Genomic DNA, 19937 nt, shown 5'->3' on the forward strand with positions numbered 1-19937 from the left:
GATTCTGATCTGCTTCCAACACCACTTCCTGGTTGTTGATGGGTTGGGCATTGATAGATATCCTCCTGCACTCAAGTTTGTCAGCTAGACATCTGAGGACCTGGTTATGTCTCCACGTATCTCTGCCTTGAGTGAGGCTGGTTCTAAAGCCAACCATTATGTGCTTGAGTGTTGCTGGGGCTGTACACAGGGGACAGGATGGGTCCTTTCCAAACCATTGTTATAGTGTTAAATAAAATCAGTCCCTTGGGCAAAAAACTGAAAATAATACAGCTCTCCAAAAAGTGCCCTTCTGCTGCTATTTGACATAACTGTTTGTTATGATGCTTTGACATTTTTGCACTTTATTTCTTTATTGAAAGAAAATTCTATGAAGAGAAAAGTTCTTTGCAAATGTGGTTACAATGCTAAAAAATGAAAAGTTAAAGCTAAAAAAAAAATACACTTTATTGAGTTAACATTATTTCTTTATAGGGGGGAAAATGTTATGAGCTAGAGAATATAACAACTACACTACCCAGCATGCAACGGGAGTTACGAGCATGCGCGGTAGCCCCGAAAAGTGTTTCATGTTGCCACGCTGTGAAAGTAAACGTCAAGAACTCAGCCAACACGCCTCGTCTGCATTATTTATAATTAGACAGACAACACATCTACAGTGTGATTTTGTTTGGTTTACAAGGAAAGAAAAACAAAAGTTAAAAAAGGGAGATATGTTGTATATATATGTATGTGCTGCGGTTGTTTTAAGAACGTTGCGACAGCTGCCGTAAAGGAGGTGCGTTGCTAGCCTTGTTGCTATGTTTCCGGTTGGTCGTAAAAGTGTTCGTCATGTGTTTTACCCTGCTAAAATCTCTCAGTAAAGTTATTCGATGGATTATAGCTTTTGTTTTGAACTTTATTACACCTTGGAGCGCTTTTTCCCGTCCATCGTTTCCCTGCTTTCCCTATCTGCGCCTAATGACTGAGCTACGTGACGTCATTTCTTGTGATATCCCACTGAGCATTTCTGGTCGGGACGGGATTCGAATAAAGAATCAACTCTTTTCCTTTACTGTAGTGGTCTCGATAACGGGTACCGGTTCTCAAAAAGGGATTCGAGTCCGAGGACTCGGTTCTTTTCTTATCAAACAACCGGGAAAACCGGTTTCAAGTATCATCCCTATATATAACATACGGCCGCGCTCAGCGGTTGTGACCGCGGTGTCAAGAGCGGGTGGGTGAGGCTGAAAAGAGAGAGGCAGAGGCGTTCGAGGGTTAAAATGTTTGCAGTTTGCGGGTCTGTTGGTTATTTTCTTGTTGGTGTCACTGATGTCATACTAATATATTTTTTTTTCCAATATTTTCTCGATCAACCGGCAAGGTCCCAGAGATCGACTGGTCGGTCGCGATCGACGGGTTGGCGACCCCTGATCTAGACCACAAGGAAATGTTTAAATGTAGATTAAAATCATTGTAGGTCCACTTTAAGTGAGACTCCAAATGACGTTGAGTCTTTTGATATCAATTGTGTCAAAGATGCACCAATGTGGAATTGTGTTATTGATGAGGCAAGAGTTAAAAATGAAGTGCATCAAAATATTATTCTGCCAAAAGCTGGTCAACTTGATTGTCACAGCAATCATTAGCTGTTTGTGTTTGTTAGCATTGTTTACCCTTAACCCTTGTGTGGTGTTCGGGTCTGTGGGACCCGTTTTCGATTTTTATTAAAAGAAAAATGATACAATTAATTAATTTTTCAAACTGAGACTCACAGGTTTTGCCTCATTTTATGTGAAGAACGTATATCAGAATACATATTTAATGAACACACACCATACACCCCCCTACACATTTCTATTACATATAAGATGTTCGGGTCCACTAGACCCGGGGCTAATAGAAGTGTGGAAATTGATGTTCTGTGTACCACACACACGCAGCCACCCACCTACACACACACACACACACACACACACACACACACACACACACACACACACACACACACACACACACTGCCTAGACAGGGATAGGACAGAGTGTAGGTACACAGAACATCAGAGGGTCAAATGTGCGAGAAAATGAGAGCAGACAGTGTTGACAAACAATGTTGCAACCTTGTGTGGGAACCGCAGGTGCAGAAACACAAAAGAAGAATCCCTGTGGGATGCAGAAACTGGCAGAGAATTTTCCATGCAACGTTCATATTGTTGTTACTCAGCCAGTGTTTGTTGGTCTTAGACTTAGACTTACGTTTTATTGTCATTCAAATTTGAACTTTACAGTACAGATAAGAACAAAATGTTGTTGCATTAGCTCATGGTAGTGCAGGATACAAAAGCAATAAGGTGCAGATATAAATAAATAGATTACTGTACAGATAAATATATTGCACTTTTGCATATGCACCCACATTTATGGATGTATGTTATATTGTCTTTATATTCCAGCGAGTTAATCCATTTTTTGGGGGGGAATTGAGGGGATTATTATGATGCGTTCAAGAGTCTTATGGCCTGAGGGAAGAAGCTGTTACAGAACCTGGAGGTTCTGCTACGGAGGCTGCGGAACTTCTTTCTAGAGTCCAGCAGTGAAAACAGTCCTTGGTGGGGGTGGGAGGAGTCTCTGCAGATTTCCTGAGCCCTGGTCAGGCAGCGGGTTTTTGTCATCTCCTGGATAGGAGGAAGAGGAGTCCTGATGATGTTTTCCGCCGTCCTCACCACTCTCTGGAGAGACTTCCAGTCTGAGGCACTGCAGGCTCCAGTCCAGACAGAGATGCTGTTGGTCAGTAGGCTCTCTATAGTGCCTCTGTAGAATGTGCTGAGAATGGGGGAGGGAGCTGTGCTCTTTTCATCAGTCGCAAAAAGTGCATGCGCTGCTGAGCTCTTTTTACAAGAGCTCCGGTGTTTAGGGACCAGGTCATATTGTCAGTTATCTGCACCCCCAGGAACTTGGTGCGTCTTACCATCTCCACCGCTGTGCCGTTGATGAAGAGTGGAGCGTGGTTGGACTGGTGCTTCCTGAAGTCGACGATAATCTCCTTGGTCTTGTCGATTTTCAGGACCAGGTTATTGGTTCTGCACCAGTCAACCAGATGGTTCACCTCCTCCCTGTAGTCTATGTCATTGTTGTCACGGATGAGGCCCACTACTGTCGTGTCGTCCGCATACTTCACAATGTGGTTAGTAGTGGACCTGGTGCAGCAGTCATGGGTCATCCACGTGAACAGCAGCGGACTCAGGACGCAGCCCTCGGGGGAGCCGGTGCTCAGGGAGATGGCACTGGAGGTGTTGTCGCCCACTCTCACAGACTAGGGTCTGTCTGTGAGGAAGTCAAGCAGCCAGTTGCATAGGGGGGTACTGAATCCAAGGGGGGCCAGTTTGCTCACCAAGTGCTGCGGGATGATGGTTTTGAATGCCGAGCTGAAGTCCAGGAACAACATCCGCACGTGTGTGTCCTTTCATTCCAGATGTTTTAAGCTCAGGTGGAGTGCAGAGGAGATGGTGTCCTCTGTGGAGCGGTTAGGGCGATAAGCAAACTGGTATGGGTCGAATGTGGGGGGAAGTCCGGAGACAATGTATTCCTTTACCAGCCAGGCGCTATAGCTCGGTTGGTAGAGTGGCCATACCAGCAACTTGAGGGTTCCAGGTTTGATTCCCGCTTCCGCCATCCTAGTCACTGCCGTTGTGTCCTTGGGCAAGACACTTTACCCACCTGCTCCCAATGCCATCCACACTGGTTTAAATGTAGCTTAGATATTGGGTTTCACTATGTAAAGCGCTTTGAGTCACTAGAGAAAGCGCTATATAAATATAATTCACTTCACTTCACTTCTTGAAGCACTTCATTACATATGTTTTTTGGGATAAGGTAAACACTTGTTCAGTATTTTAACATAAAAGTGTTTGACTGTGAGGCATTAAAAGCCACAAAATGCAACGGGTCCATCAGACCCACAAACACTGGCTGAGTAACAACAATATGACCACCACACAAGGGTTAACCCGGAAACTTAAGTCCTGCCTCTCATGGGGGAGGGGTTCAGTCTGAGGCCAGAAAAACAAATTCATTAGCCACAAAAAGCACATATACTGTATATACATATTACGACACAGAAACCACGAGACCTGCAACAGGAGGTGAGGGGGTGGAGCCTCCGGTGACAAAGCTGCAATCCTTCTGGCATGGCTCCAGCCATCCATCGCACCTAAGGAGTTAAGCGGTGGCAAAGGCGTGGGGTGGAGGTTGGGGTATGTGTGCATATGTGCAGTCCATGGTCCATGCTGTGTGTGTTGTTATGTCTTTAAGCCTGGAGGCGCTCTGGATGCACAGCAAAAATAGTTCAACTCCCCAGGTGTTGTTGAAAGAGGGAGGAATTCACAGCGGCTATCACTGTGATGTATCCTGGGATGTTTAAAACAAAGCCTCGCCTCGGCCATTGAGGGAGCTGAATTGTAGATAAGGATTGTTATTTTCCAGGCAAGCAGACACATTCCAATGGCGAGTCTGATCATAATCGTCCATTCTTGCTCTCAAGTTGATCAATCTTTGCATTTCAGAAAGCCTCTCCATGATATTATCCAGGCTGTGATTCAATTCTGAGATCGCCACAGTCCGTGTTCCCACATGGGTTCCCACAGGACCCATGCCATTGATCAAAACAGGTAGCATTTGGGCTCCTTGTACGGCTGCCATCATCTGCTAAATTTGTCGATACACAAAAGCAATGCTTAGCCCATCAATAGATGCCCTGCGATCACAGTTCCAACTAGATAGATATCTTCCACGTGCTTGACAGAAAAAATTGAGAGGTGCAGGATCAGCCGTTTTTCCCACGAGTCCCTTATGAACCTGGCAGTGAACATTCTGTCAGGACAGGTAGGTTCCCCAGAACCACTGCTCCTCATCGAGAAGATTTTGTCAATTGGGTTGAGGGTCCAGTTTTTCAAAAGAAAATAGGAAAAATACTGCACTCTACATACAAGACATAAGTATGACTTAATTTAACACTTAATGTTGCGCAAAAATACTGTATACAGTATATCTTAGCTTGGGCAATGTTAAAGTAAAAGAGTAGATAAGGTAAAACTAAACAGAATTGTGCATGTTGTTTTTGTTTAATGTTGATGTGAAAACGCAGCATCAAGCTGTGCAGATTGAATTCTCCTCTTCCTGGGTTATACAATAACAATACGTTATTTCAATAATGTTTGTCGTGGATGAGTTATTCCATGGGTTTCCTCCTGACTGCATGTAGACTCCCATATCTCTAGTGATGAATTTGAGATGGTCAAGAAGAAATATGGGCGATGGAGAGAAAGGGTGAATCTAAGCTCAAATGCACAAAGTCATTCATCCAAATAACAAGATGATGATATCCTTTCTAAGCGCATCATATTTTATCTCCTATCTAGTCTTGAAATCCACATCACCGCCCATCCTCTATATATTTATTTATATACACTTCTGCAATATGTGTGACTTGAGGGTGGCAACAATCGCCCTGAAATAGCAATCTAGATACAACACCCACCTGAAAATATGACCTTTAAAATAAACTGTAGCTGTTACATCATCATCACAGTTGTTTCTTTATTCAATCTTCTAATTTTGACAGAGAGATATAAAATATAACTCTTAATATCAAGTATGTACATCGTGGCAAATGTTTTGTAATAATTTTTGTTTGTTTTTAAGTACTGTAAATCTTGGATTTAGAGCACAACAACTCCACACTTGCAATACTTAATTAGATCTGTTGTTTGTTTGTTTTTTTTATTCATTTGCAATAGTGTTTTTAAATTTTGTTTTTTTCAGTCCAACAGAGCCCCCTCGTGGTAATGTGAGGTTTCACATCCATTCATATGTAGCGTCTATAGCTGATTTAGATTTATACCTTCTATAATGACTTATTTTGAATGTTTTTACTGTATTTAATTGTTTTGAAACATAATTGAAATTAAATAACTACACAAATTATAACACATAATAACTCATTCTACATAATTACACAATGTGTATATAGTATAATCCATCCATCCATCCATTTTCTACTGCTTGTCCCGTTCGGGGTCGCGGGGGGTGCTGGAGCCTATCTCAGCTACAATCGGGCGGAAGGCGGGGTACACCCTGGACAAGTCGCCACCTTATCACAGGGCCAACACAGATAATCAATACATTAAATTATAGTGAATTGAAGTGAAGTGAAGTGAATTATATTTATATAGCGCTTTTCTCTAGTGACTCAAAGCGCTTTTACATAGTGAAACCCAATATCTAAGTTACATTTTAAACCAGTGTGGGTGGCACTGGGAGCAGGTGGGTAAAGTGTCTTGCCCAAGGACACAACGGCAGTGACTAGGATAGCGGAAGCGGGGATCGAACCTGGAACCCTCAAGTTGCTGGCACGGCCACTCTACCAACCGAGCTATACCGCCCCAGCTATACAGCTGCACAGCTTGCCAGGAGAACCAATATCAGTATTTTGAACCCAAATTTGCACTAGAATAGATTATATTCTTTAGATGGATGGATGGATAGATAGATAGATAGATAGATAGATAGATAGATAGATAGATAGATAGATAGATAGATAGATAGATAGATAGATAGATAGATAGATAGATAGATAGATAGATAGATAGATAGATAGATAGATAGATAATTCATCCTTTGTCAATGCTCAAACAATATTCACAACTAACATTGAAAACAGCAAGTGCAATACATTGAAAGAGGGCTGTTAAAAACAAAAAAATACCATTTGATTTTGTTTAGAATGATTATAGCAGAGGAAATGAAGCATTTTGGGAGATGTTTTTTGGGCCAGTGGGACTCATCACATATTTTTCTCATAAATATTGTATATTGGCACAATATATCATGAAAACTCTAGATACACATCAGTCTTGGTCATTAATAGTCACTTTATTTCAGACCCAGGGGGATCCATATCACAGAAAAATAAACCATACCACGATAAAACCAGAATAAAAGAAAAAAAATCAAAAATAAAATAAATAAAAACCTTGTATAAAAAGTAAAATAAACTAAATTAAAACACTCCACAATATTCAATGTCCAGCATACTGTCACACCTGGGTAAAGTTTTGTCTGGGTTTCGTCTGGTGTCATGTTGTCTTGTCAATTCCTGTTTTATTTTGAAAGGTCAACTCTCCCTCTCGTTTCAGGTCACTTGCCCTTCCTCCTGTTTCACTGGTCTGATGTCTCTCCTGATTGCCTGATTGTGCCCACCTGTGTCACACTCCCTCATGTGTATAAATGTCTCGTCCTCCTCTTGTCTTGTGCCAGAGTGTCTCGTTACTTCGTGTGCGTACCTCCAGCGTTCCCTTGCCATAGCATTGTCCACAGCCACAGCCACGTTTCTTGTACCTTTTTTGGATCCACGGGAGTATTTTGATTTGTAAGTTTTCTCAGGTAAGAATAGCTTCCTAGCATCACCTCCGTTGGAGCGGCTTTTGTTATACTTAGTAGTTTTTTGTTCATAGCCCTTTTTTCCCCTCCGTAGACGGAGCGTTTTTGAGTTATTGATATTTTTGTTAGTTTAGAGCTCAGGTCAGTTGTGTTTTTTATAGCCTGTTTGTTTCTCCTGTTTTGGACCCCTTCCCTTGTCCAAATAAAAATATTGTCTTAAAATCCTGCATCTGTGTTCAGAGTCCTGTTCTGGTCGTGACAGTACACTCTGGCCAGTATGGACACAGCAGGATCGAAGCAGTTGGCCGCGGTCCTTCATGCGCAGGAATCCCGCCTCTCCGCTCATGAGGAGCGGGTGTCAGTCTTGGGCCAGGGAATCCAGGGGATCGCCCGAACCCAAGAGAACTTTCGGACCGCTGTTACCTCCCAGGTGGGCCAACTTGCGGAACAGGTGCAACTTTTGCTCACCCAAATGACCAAGCCTGGTCCCGCACCCCATGTGCCTGAGCTGCAGCCAGCCCCCATGACTCAGGTACTCCCCACCATTCATAGTGGAGTGGGAGCCCGATTGGCCCCTCCTGAACGCTTTGCGGGTGAACCCGGACAATGCAAAGAATTCATCATAAATTGTGAGACGCATTTTGTGCTCTCGTCCCACGCCTTTCCCAACGATCGTACTAAGGTGTCTTTAATGATCTCTTATCTGGCTGGGAGAGCAAGGAAATGGGCCATGGCCGAGTGGTCCAGGGGCTCTCACGTATGCAGCTCACTCCAAGACTTCACAGAGACTCTCCAAAAGACTTTTGATCCTGTCTCTACCGAGCGCGAAAGGGCCAGAGAGCTAAGTGGGATTCGTCAGGGGGAAGAATCAGCTTCTGATTATGCCATTCGTTTTCGAACCCTGGCCGCAGACAGCGGATGGAACACTACAGCACTCTATGACGTCTTCCTCAAGGGGCTGGCTGGCCCGCTTCTGGAGCGACTTCTACCCACAGACCTACCCTCGAACCTGGACGACCTCATCACCCTCGCCATCAGGACAGACCAACGACTACGGGAGTTCAAGTTTCTCCAAGGAGGCCGTCCAACGGATCCAGACCACCAGCCGCAGTTTTCCCTCACCGCCAGTTCTACTCCAGGTCCTCAACCAACAGTATGGCTTCCCTATTCCCTGCCTGAGAGGGGAGAGGAGCCCATGCAGTTGGGCCGGGCACGACTCCCTCCGGTAGAGCGCCAACGTCGCCTCAAGGAGGGGCGATGTTTCTATTGCGGGGAGGTGGGGCATCTCGTGGCCGCCTGCCCTTCCAAGTCGACCCAGGTGAGGGATCAGAATCCTGCCTCAAGTGCTACCGTGCGTACCTTGACACCCATTAAGGTAACCAATGACTCTATTAGTGTGGTTATGCATGTTTTAATTGACTCTGGGGCCGATGAGAGCTTGATGGACTGGGGTTTAGCCAAGAAATTGGGAGTAAAAACAAGGGTCATCACACCACCCCTTAAGGCTAGCGCCCTTAATGGTAGCTCTTTATTCACGATCACCCATATAGCACAGAACCCGTAGCCATAGACATTGATAATCACCACGAAATATTGAACTTTTTTTTGTTTCACTCACCAGCACGCACCCTGGTATTGGGACATCCATGGCTCGTTTACCACAACCCCCACATAGACTGGCCCACAGGCAAAATCAGGGGCTGGGGAAGGAACTGCGTGGGGAAGTGTATGAAGGTTAGTGCCCCAACAAGAACCGCCACGAATATCAACTCTGTTTCTGCTCACTTTACCACAGAACCACAGCACATGGATTTGACTTCCGTACCTCCTTGCTATCACCACCTGAAGGAGGTCTTTAATAAGGCAAAAGCTACATCGCTCCCACCACATCGTCCTTATGATTGTGCTATCGACCTCATTCCCGGATCTACCATCCCCAAGGGGCGCCTATACTTGGTTTCAAGTCCCGAAAAACATGCTATTAAAGACTACATACAATCCTCACTTAAAACGGGACTCATCCGTCCCTCATCGTCACCTGCTGGAGCAGGGTTTTTCTTTGTAACCAAGAAAGACGGCACCCTGCGACCGTGTATAGACTATAGTCCCCTCAATGACATAACAATAAAAAATCGGTACCCTCTGCCATTAATGTCATCAGTTTTCGATCAGCTCCAGCAGGCCAAAGTTTTTACCAAACTTGACCTACGGAATGCTTATCACCTCATTCGCATTAGGGAGGGTGATGAGTGGAAAACCGGATTTAACACCCCTAGTGGCCACTACGAATATTTAGTAATGCCTTTTGGTCTCACTAATGCCCCTGCCGTTTTTCAGGCTATGATTAATGATGTGCTGAGAGACTTTTTGGACAATTTTGTTTTCGTCTATCTTGATGACATACTCATTTATTCTGACCATCTGGACATTCACAGACACCATGTCAGCCAGGTTTTGTAACGGCTCCGGGAAAACCACCTGTACATAAAGGCTGAAAAGTGCACATTCCATGCCGACACCATCTCCTTCCTGGGCTTCATTGTAGCCCCTGGAAGGTACAGATGGATCCGGCTAAAGTTAGCGCAGTCGCCAAGTGGCCAACACCTGATAGTCCAGTGTTTCTCAAAGTGTGGGGCGCGCCCCACTGGTGGGGAATAGAGACATGACAGGTGGGGCGCGAGGAACGGGAGGAAATTTCACTTTACTTTTTTTTATTTTTTTTATTGTATTCTTAGATTATTTTTTTTACTATGCTTTCATTTTCTATACACACTGTAAATCACTCTGTGATTCTGTCTGTGGAATCCGCTATATAAATAAATGTAAATTACTTCTTTTTCCTGTAGACTTTAAATTTCTAGGTAGGAGCGCAAGTTTGACAGAGATAGCAACAGTAACTAATGGGGGCGGGGCTAAGCGGAAGCTCTGTGAATGGCGAGTCACTGTGCGAGGATTTGCTGTTTTGCAAATACATAAAAAATAGAGCCACTGCTGATGAGCTGTTCGAGATAATGGACAGTTTCCTCAAAGAACACAACCTTAAATGGGAAAACTGTGTGGGCTTTTGCTCTGATGGCGCACAGACCATGGCAGGGTAAAGAAACGGGCTGCAGGCTCTAATTAAGAGGGTTGCGCCAAATGCGCATTGGACACACTGTGTGTCATTCACCGGGAAGCACTCGCGTCAAGGCAGCTCAGCCCCGAACTCAATGAGGTTTTAACAGTGGCAGTGTCAAGCCTGCAACCCCGATTTGAAAAGCTGTGCAGTGCAAAACAGGCTCATTGCAGCCACTAATGCTGGAGTACTGTAAAACTCATGTTCACTTGCAGGGGCGCCGAAAAGGGGGGGTAAAGGAGACGGATTCTAGGGGCCCATGATGGAGGGGGGCCCAGAGAGGCCCCTAATGATGATGAAATTATAATACAGAAAAAATAATGACACTAAGTTATTAACTAACATATAATCACACATGTTTTATTTTACATGTCCTGGTAACAATACCTTTTTATTTGTTTTGGAAGCATCAACACCTGCAGGGCCCTCCCTTCCCCCCCTCTATTTACGTAAAATGGTTCAGTCCGACTGGATCAGCTGCAGGTAGAGCACCGACGATTTGTCACAGACAGACAGCGCCACAGCGGGCAAAGCGGAGGAGACAGCAGTTTGCCTCAAAAATCAGGCAGCCAAAAAAGAAAGGAAAATAAAATAAGAGAGGAGAAGGAGTTGAAGGGTCGACGATATGTCACCCAATATTTCCCAAAAAAAGGTGGGTTTGTTAGCTGTGGTGGAAAGTTATGCATATTAACTTTGTCCCTGTCTGTGGTAATAAGCTAGCTCACTTTTCTCACCATGTTAGCTCAAGAAAACTCTGGATTTTTACATTTTACTGCTATATTAGTTAAATAATCAATCCAGTCAAACATTTATCAAGCTGTTCTTATTCAATAATAGTTGATCTCCCCTCTGTCAAAATGATGCCTCATTCTGAACAGAGTCAAGTGCACCAGCAGCAGCAGCAGCTGTCTGTCCGCCCCCAAGTCCCCCTGCCCCTGAATCAGCCCCAGTGCCCCCACATGAGGAAGGAGGTGAGCAGCTGTGTGTGTTGAAATAATAATAATAATAACAATAATAATAATAATAATATAATACAAAATATAATACATTTTACCACAGTCTCAAGAATCAGTGGTGCAGCAAATAAATGACTCAAAATTAATTCCATTGTATTAGAATACCATTAAAATGCATAATTGTATGTAAAATAGCATCAAAAAATGTTGCCGCTGTGTTAGGGGCCCTGTAAAGATTCTTTTCATGGGGCCCAAAATCCCTAGCGGCGCCCCTGTTCACTAGCTCTGTCTTGCCAAAATACATAGCTCCTCCTATTTTTTTGCAAAGATTGCAAAGTGGCACTTTTATTTTATTTATTATTATGCATCAAGTTATTTGATTTATTATTGAACTTGAAGCAAGTTATAACACTTTTATTTTATTTATTATTGAACTTGATGCAAGTTATAACACTTTTATTTGATTTATTATTGAACTTGATGCAAGTTATAACAATTTTTTTGATTTATTATTGAACTTGATGCAAGTTATAACACTTTTGATTTATTATTGAACTTGATGCAAGTTATAACACTTTTGTTTTATTTATTATTGAACTTGATGCAAGTTATTTGATTTATTATTGAACTTGATGCAAGTTATAACACTTTTGTTTTATTTATTATTGAACTTGATGCAAGTTATTTGATTTATTATTGAACTTGATGCAAGTTATTTGATTTATTATTGAACTTGATGCAAGTTATACCACAGCTGCACTGTTATTTTATTTATTATTGAACTTGATGTTATTTTATGTTATTGAGTTTTAATGTATACAACTTGATGTTACTTGATGTTCAATAAATTTGAAAATGTTAAGCTTGGCATTAGCGTTCTGTTGGGGCGATGGGGGCAGGTGGGGCTTGAAATCTCCCCCTTGTCCAAAGTGGGGGATGACAAAAAAAGTTTGAGAACCACTGTGATAGTCGTAAGAAGGTTCAGCAATTCCTCGGTTTTGCGAACTTCTACAGACGATTTATCAGAGGCTTTAGCGCAATAGCTTCCCCTCTCCATGCTTTGACTTCTCCACAGGTGCGCTTCCACTGGTCTCCGGAGGCAGAGAGGGCGTTCCAGGATCTCAAGCGCCGCTTCACGACTGCAACCATCCTCACGCTACCAGATCCTCAACGCCAATTTGTGGTCGAGGTGGACGCGTCGAACGAGGGAGTTGGGGCAGTCTTATCCCAAAGACTGGAGGCAGATGGGAAGACCCACCCCTGTGCTTTTCTGTCTCGCCGGTTGAGCCCTGCAGAACGGAACTATGATGTTGGCAACAGGGAACTTCTGGCGGTTAAGGTAGCGCTGGAAGAGTGGCGACATTGGTTAGAGGGGGCACAACATCCTTTCATAGTTTGGACTGACCACAGGAACTTGGAATACATTCGAAACGCCAAGAGACTGAATTCACGTCAGGCCAGGTGGGCATTGTTTTTCAATCGTTTTAACTTCACGTTGTTGCGGGGTCCCGCAACGTCAAGTCAGACGCTTTGTCACGCCTCTACGACCCTGAGCCTGTTGCCAAGGTACCAGAACCCATCCTCCCACTGAACTGTGTGGTTGGAGCGGTCACTTGGCAGATAGAACGAGAGGTAAGGCACGCTAATGGTGAGACCCCTCCACCTAGTGGGTGCCCAGAGAATCGCCTGTTTGTCCCGGTCAGTCTGCGCCCACAGGTGATCCATTGGGCTCACACCTTGCTGCTTACCTGCCATCCGGGGTTCCGGAGAACTATGTTTATGATCTCACAGCGGTTCTGGTGGCCATCCATGGAGGCGGGGGTCCGGGAGTACATCGAGGCGTGTCTGGTCTGCGCTCGTAACAAAACATCCTCTGGGTCTCGTGTTGGACTTCTACAGCCTCTGCCTATCCCCTCCAGACCGTGGTCTAACATCTCTATGGACTTCGTCACTGGCCTCCCGGTCTCAAGAGGTAACACCACGGTGCTCACAGTGGTCGATCGATTTTCAAAGATGACACATTTTATTGCCTTGCCAAAGTTGCCCACAGCCAAGGAGACTGCTCAAATATTGATGCAACACGTTTTTAGAATTCATGGATTTCCCACAGACGTTGTATCAGACCGGGGGCCCCAATTCATCTTACAGTTCTGGAAGGAGTTCTGCAAGCTCATCAGGGCTACAGCCAGCCTGACGTCAGGATACCACCCGGAGGCAAACGGCCAGACCGAGCGCCTCAATCAACAACTGGAAACCGGCCTCCGATACCTCGTGTCCCAGAACCCAACAACGTGGAGTTCCCACCTGGTATGGGTGGAATATGCCCATAACTCCTTGCCTACCTCTGGTTTCTCCCCCTTCAAGTGTGTCTACGGCTACCAACCGCCAGTGTTCCCAGACTCTGAGCCAGAAGTTTCTGTGCCCTCCGCCCACGCCCTGGTGCGCCGATGCCGTCGTATTTGGCCCGTGGCCCGACAAGTGCTCGCTCGCCAAGGAGATCGGGTCAAGAAAGCAGCCGACCGGAAGCGCCGCCCAGCACCTGATTACCGGCCAGGACAGAGAGTATGGCTATCCGCCAAAGACCTGCACCTCAAGGTTCCCTGCAAGAAATTAGCGCCCAGATTCGTGGGTCCCTTCCCCATCACCAAGGTCATCGGTCCAGCAGCAGTACGCCTACGCCTACCCAGGTCGCTCCGCGGCCACCCTACTTTCCATGTCAGCCAAGTCAAGCCTGCCAAAGAAAACCCCATGGTCCTAGCCACCAAACCCCCCCCCCCCCCGCCGCTGGAAGCTGCAGACGGAGGACTTCTGTACCGGGTCAAGAAACTTTTAGCGGTACGCAAAAGAGGTCGAGGGGTACGGTCCAGAAGAGAGACAGTGGATGCCCCAACGGAACATTGATGACCCCTCCCTGATCCGGGACTTCTATAGACTCCACCCTGAGGTCCCTGGGCCGTCAGGAGTCGGCCCTAGAAGGGGGGGTTCTGTCACACCTGGGTGAAGTTTTGTCTGGGTTTCGTCTGGTGTCATGTTGTCTTGTCAATTCCTGTTTTATTTTGAAAGGTCAACTCTCCCTCTCGTTTCAGGTCACTTGCCCTTCCTCCTGTTTCACTGGTCTGATGTCTCTCCTGATTGTGCCCACCTGTGTCACACTCCCTCATGTGTATAAATGTCTCGTCCTCCTCTTGTCTTGTGCCAGAGTGTCTCGTTACTTCGTGTGCGTACCTCCAGCGTTCCCTTGCCATAGCATTGTCCATAGCCACAGCCACGTTTCTTGTACCTTTTTTGGATCCACGGGAGTATTTTGATTTGTAAGTTTTCTCAGGTAAGAATAGCTTCCTAGCATCACCTCCGTTGGAGCGGCTTTTATTATACTTAGTAGTTTTTTGTTCATAGCCCTTTTTTCCCCTCCGTAGACGGAGCGTTTTTGAGTTATTGATATTTTTGTTAGTTTAGAGCTCAGGTCAGTTGTGTTTTTTATAGCCTGTTTGTTTCTCCTGTTTTGGACCCCTTCCCTTGTCCAAATAAATATATTGTCTTAAAATCCTGCATCTGTGTTCAGAGTCCTGTTCTGGTCGTGACACATACAGGCTTACTCGCCAATGGTTCCACAGACCGGATGCAAATCTGACAAAACTGCGAGTCGGGTTAGTCAGACTTACAATACCTTAATGTGGTTAAAGTAAGCCAATTCAAATTAATCTTTCATTAGTATTTACATTTATTTTTTAAATATTTAATCTATTTATCAGGGCCTTTGTACTATATTTATTATAATGTATAATTACAATGTGGAAAATTACCCTGCTGATTATGTAAATGTACAAACACCGCTATAACTACTACAACTACAATACACGACTGCAACTAATACAGCTACTACAACAACAATACACTACAACAACTACGAGAAACTACAATACACTACCACAACTACTACAATGACATGTGATGTGCGGTCACAAACCAACCTCCCAGAGACAGTTCTGTTTAAAGTTCAAACGCCGCAGCGTTGTTTTATTCAGTCAGTTTTTCTGAATAACGGATAACTTAAAGTTCTTCCCGATTGGGGCTTCCCTTGAAACAAACAAATTGTCACTTTTTCCAAGTCTGGATCATGTCTCCTAAATTGCCTGGAACATATAGCAAAGAAACTGATCAGTGCAAAGTTAAATAAATCCCAGCATTCAATGAATCGAACATCTTACACATTTAGCAGACTAATTTACAAACTATATTTCAGTGGAGCAACACACTTACCGCCCGATGGAAGCAGACCTTTCCCAGCAGGGAGCCAGCCACACAATGAGTTAAACACCGAGGTGCTATTTAACTCCAACACAGTGATTGCCAACCTGCCACAGCTGCCTTGGGGCAGGTGGCCACACCTCAGCCTGATTGAGGATAAAATTAGGGATGTACTTGCCTTCAATGACCACACCTAAAGAGTGGCGTAGTTTGACCTCCTGGTGCATGCTTTCACTGTGATGGCTGGCCCTCTGCCCAGTCTCACCTGTTCGGAGGTATTGTGATGCTCCACATATCCCCCCCCTAAGCTCCTTGTTGGTACGAGGAGCTTCCTGTTCCTCATCTTCGTAGCGGCGGGACATCGCGTCGGCGTGGCGGATATCCTTTCCAGGGCGGTGCTCGACAGTGAATTTATAATTTTGCAGTTCCAGGAACCAGCGTGTCACCCGAGCGTTGCTGTCCTTATTGGTGGCCATCCATTTGAGGGGGGCGTGGTCGGTCACCAGAGTGAAGCGTCTTCCCCATAGGTAATACCTGAGATGGTGGATGGCCCACTTCACAGCAAGACACTCCTTCTCCACGGTAGAGTAGTTTTTCTCGTGCTTTAGCAGTTTTCGGCTAACGAAGGTTACGGGGTGTTCATCGGCGCCAACCAATTGGGCTAGGACTGCCCCGATCCCAGTGCCAGAGGCATCTGTGTGGAGGACGAATGGCTTCGTGAAGTCAGGTGCAACAAGGATGGGTTCCTCACACAGAGCTTGCTTTAACTTCTCGAAGGCCCCTTCCGTTTCGGTGGTCCAAGATACTCGGTGGGTTGACCGTTGGCGAGTGAGGTCGTTGAGGGGGTCCGCTATTGTGGCAAAGTCTTTGATAAACTTCTGGTAGTAGCCGATCAGACCTAAGAAGGACTGCACCTGTCTTTTAGTGATGGGGCGGGGCCAATTCCGTATCTTCTCCACCTTCTGGGCTTGGGGTCGCACACACCCACGGCCTATCGTATACCCGAGGTAGTCAGTTTCGGTCCATCCTACCCGGCACTTCTTGGCGTTCGCTGTTAGACCAGCCTGACGAAGGGCCCTGAGGACAGCCTCCAGGTGTTCCAGATGGTGGGCCCAGGTGGCGCTGTGGACCACGATGTCATCAAGGTAGGCGGCGGCATAGGCTTGGTGAGGACGGAGGATTCGGTCCATCATGCGCTGGAAGGTCGCAGGGGCCCCGTGGATGCCGAAGGGGAGGACAGTGTACTGGAACAAGCCATCTGGAGTTGAGAAGGCCGTCTTGGGTTTGGCTCTCTGGGTCAGGGGTACCTGCCAATAACCTTGGGTCAAGTCCATGGTGCTGACAAAGCGGGCAGGTCCAAGGCGGTCAATCAGCTCATCGGCTCTAGGCATGGGATATGCATCGAAGGTGGATATTTCGTTTAGTTTTCGGAAGTCGTTGCAAAACCTCAAGGAGCCATCTGGTTTAGGGACGATGACAATTGGACTGGACCAAGGGCTGTAGGACTCTTCAATGACGCCTTGGTCAAGCATCTTTTTTACCTCTTCTTTTATCGCTTCCCTCCGCGCTTCTGGGACCCTGTATGGTCGTTGCCTGACCACCTTCCCAGGCGGGGTCTCTATGTCATGTTCTATGACATGGGTGCGCCCGGGCATCTCTGCAAAAATGTCCCGGTAGCGGCCCAATAGCTCTTGGACATCTTGGACTTGTGTTGGGCCAAGGTCTACGCCTACATTGACGGCGGGTTTCTGGGAAGAGAGGTCCGTTAGAAAGGCAGGGCTAGGCAAAGGTGCAGCAGTGTGCCATCTTTTCAATACATTTACATGGTACAGCTGCAAACCTTTCCTCCGGCCGGGTTGCTGCACACGGTAGTTGACGGCCCCCACTCGCTCAGCGATCTCGTACGGGCCGTGCCATTTAGCCAAGAATTTGCACTCTGCCGTCGGGACCAATACTAAGACAAGGTCACCCACCTTAAACTCACGGAGATGAGCGCCCTTGTTGTATGTTCGTGCCTGGGCAGCTTGAGCCTTATATGGTTCCGGACCAGTGGCCATACCCTTCTGGCTCTCTCCTGTAGGTGTTCCACGTGGTCTATAACGTTCCGGTGGGGGGAGGGCTGACTTTCCCAGGCTTGCTTGGCGAGGTCCAGCAGACCCCGTGGATTCCGCCCGTAGAGCAGCTCAAAAGGGGAAAAACCTGTAGAGGCTTGTGGCACTTCACGAATAGCAAACAGTACATAAGGAATTAATTGGTCCCAGTCTTTCCCGTCAACTTCAACCAGTTTCCTTAACATTGTCTTCAAGGTTGAATTAAAGCGTTCCACTAGTCCGTTAGTTTGTGGGTGATAGACGGAGGTTCTGATCTGTTTTATCTTAAGCCATTTATACAACGCGGTCATTACACGGGCCATAAAACAGGTACCCTGGTCTGTCAAAACCTCGTCTGCTATTCCAACCCGGCTAAAAAGCATGAGTAGTTCATGGGCAACATTTGTGGCGGTAGCAACACGCAAGGGAATGGCCTCGGGGTATCGGGTTGCATAATCGACAATGACCAGTATATAGCGGTGTCCACGAGACGATTTTGGCAACGGCCCCACAATGTCCATAGCTATCCGTGAAAATGGCGTCTCAATAATAGGAAGGGGTATGAGGGGATTCCGGAGAAAGGGCCGCGGTGCCGCTTTTTGACATTCCGGACATGTGCGACAAAAGTCCTCGACGGCTCGTTTCACCCCAGGCCAATAAAAACGTGCGACCACTCGGTCGTAAGTCTTCTGGGCTCCCAGATGAGCCCCTAATTGGTGGGAGTGAGCGAGGTACAACACCCGGGTGACGTAACTTTTCGGCACTAATAGTTGTTCAACAACTCCCCCCCCCCCCCCTTAGTTTTTTCACTTCGGTACAACAGACCCGCTTTTACCAAAAAATGAGGATAAGACACCCCACTCACCCCAGCGACCAGTTGACCGTCTATGGTGGCGATGCTTTGGCGGGCCATTTCCAGGTTCGGGTCAGCCCATTGGGCTGTGGCGTACTCGCCTTGAGGTGGATTCCCCTCGACCGGCATGAGCGGGAACTCAGAGAAGGGGTCTTCACTGGCTGGAGGGGTCTCTCCCCCACTGGCGTCTCTCTCAGATGCTCCACTTCCTGGTGAGGTTCCTCTAGGTGCTCGGAAGGTGGGGAATGCGGTCCGCGGGGTCGAGGCTGCGGGTCTTGTTTGTCGGGGAGGATGTGGGCGGCGGCCTGGGTTCCAATACCGCTGGAAGAGGACACAATCCGTGCCTATCAGCAGAGGGACAGGTAGGTTGGGGACCACCCCAGCAGCCACAACGGCGTCTCCACGGGGGGTCTGGACCCGGATATGGCTGACCGGATAATGGCGGACATCACCATGGACGCAGGTGACCGGGACGGTGTCTGAGCCGACAGGACCAGCGTAGTCAGCCCTCACCAAGGTGACGACGCTGCCAGAATCAATCAGGGCATGGGCGTCGGTACCTCCCACCCGCACCGGCAGGGAGGCATGGGGTCGGCCGGTGTCCCCGGTGTGCAAGCAAGGTCGGTGGGCACCCGAGCTGGCGGCAGAGGGCATTGAGACGTCTCGGTCCCGTTCCGGACAGGCCCAGGAGATGTGGCCTTCTTTCCCGCAGACATAGCACCTTCTGGGGGGCCGGGCCAACCTTTCCTGTGGGTTGCTATCCCTTGGGGCATTACGTGGAGGAGTACGGGGAGGAGATCGCAGGCGCGCACGGCCCGTCCTTTCAGCAGGGGTGGGGCGGCTTGGCTCAGCTCTGGTGGTTCGGAGCATCTCGTTGCTAACTTCGTAGTTCTCCAACAGAGCTACCAGAGAATCCAGGGAGGCGGGGCTCACCTGCGCAGCATACTTTCTGGCATCGGGCGGCAAAGCTCGAATACACCGATCAATCACCAATCTTTGGATCCAGGGTGTCTCCCCGCTACTCGTCAGCCATCCCTGGGTAAGGCGTAGCAGCTCTGCGAGCTGGGCCCGGGGCGGCTGGCTGGCACAGTAGGCCCAGGCGTGGTATCGCTGAGCTCTAGCTGGTAGGCTGTACCCATGGCTTGCTAATATGGCGGCCTTGAGCTTGGTGTAGTCTCGTGCGTCCTCTGCTGGCAGGTCGCGGCAGGCGTGCTGGGCCTCCCCAATGAGGAACGGGGCAATTATTCCTGCCCACTCAC

At 47.1% G+C, this 19937-nt stretch overlaps 1 protein-coding gene across 9 annotated transcripts in view; it reads right to left on the reverse strand.

The window, feature by feature from the left end:
* The window catches only part of LOC133663370 (inactive dipeptidyl peptidase 10-like), a 168348-nt gene that overhangs the window by 117443 nt on the left and 30968 nt on the right, over window positions 1–19937 (reverse strand). The window lies entirely within an intron of this gene.

The sequence above is a fragment of the Entelurus aequoreus genome, linkage group LG13, assembly GCF_033978785.1.
Source record: "Entelurus aequoreus isolate RoL-2023_Sb linkage group LG13, RoL_Eaeq_v1.1, whole genome shotgun sequence".
Taxonomy (NCBI): Eukaryota; Metazoa; Chordata; class Actinopteri; order Syngnathiformes; family Syngnathidae; genus Entelurus; species Entelurus aequoreus.